The sequence below is a fragment of the Eptatretus burgeri genome, chromosome 10 (genome assembly GCF_056783735.1).
Source record: "Eptatretus burgeri isolate ZD-2024b chromosome 10, Ebu_testis_v1, whole genome shotgun sequence".
NCBI classification, from domain to species: Eukaryota; Metazoa; Chordata; class Myxini; order Myxiniformes; family Myxinidae; genus Eptatretus; species Eptatretus burgeri.
In genome coordinates this window covers 98,072,207-98,073,183 of record NC_140970.1, presented here as the reverse complement: position 1 = coordinate 98,073,183, position 977 = coordinate 98,072,207, and the positions used below count along the sequence as shown (strand labels likewise).

Genomic DNA, 977 nt, shown 5'->3' with positions numbered 1-977 from the left:
CAAACAAACACACAAACACACAAACAGAGGACGGAAGTCATCAATTTACTTACGAAACAAATCATCCCAAAGGTCATGGTGTCAAATGAAAGCCAATAAAAGACTTGATATATATCTTCCATAGTAAACACGCATATTCCTAACCTTTTTTGATCTATAATGGAAAATTTGTAATTTTGACCGATGGCCATGACCCCCAAAACTTCAGACTCCACCGATCTTCACAAATGTGCATTTTTCACAATAGGAATGGGGAGCATTATAAGTGACAAATAGAATAAGGTTCACTTTCAGCTTCGTTTGAAGTAAATCAGATCATTTTTGACGAAGTTTTGAGAAAAAAACGATTTTGATCTTTTTGTGACCTTGACCTTTGATCCAATCGGACCCAAAAGTTAATGGGGTCGTCCAAGATTCATTGCTCACCTGTGGATTAAATTTAAAAACGTTTGCTGAAGCCTTTTGCCATAAAGTTGCAAACAGACAAATAGAAAAACAAACAGGACAAGTACAATATCCCACTCCCTCCCTCTGGGGGGGTGGGATAAAAAGAATAAACAACCTCAATTCACTTTCAAGAGAGATTTATGATAAATAATATTAATCTTTTTTTCATTCTAAATTGCCCCATATCAAAACAGGGCATCAAAAATATTTCAATTCATAAATGTTTCTCTCCACGGAAATCTTTAGTAAAAGGCGAAAGATATATACGAATTGAAGAGAAACCAAAGAATTAATGATTAACCTCCGTCTCATATTTTTATACACATGTAACACATTAACATGAATGGCGTTTATCCAATCATCCCAGATAGATGTGTTTATTTTATTCTCTCATTTGTAATTTTTACAACATTTAAGGTTTCGTCAGTATTTCGTACATTTTACTTGAAGATGTCTTCATTTCACGATTATATTTACAAAATGAACTCGCTCCCGAATTTGTATTCGAATGAACCAGCCAATCACGGCAT

General features: G+C 34.2%; 1 non-coding gene across 1 annotated transcript; it reads right to left on the bottom strand.

Moving 5' to 3' along the window:
- Positions 1 to 623: 623 nt before the first annotated feature.
- LOC147019234 (U5 spliceosomal RNA) lies at positions 624 to 737 on the bottom strand. Its single transcript, XR_015048992.1, has one exon. It is a non-coding gene; the product is annotated as a U5 spliceosomal RNA (small nuclear RNA).
- Positions 738 to 977: the final 240 nt, after the last annotated feature.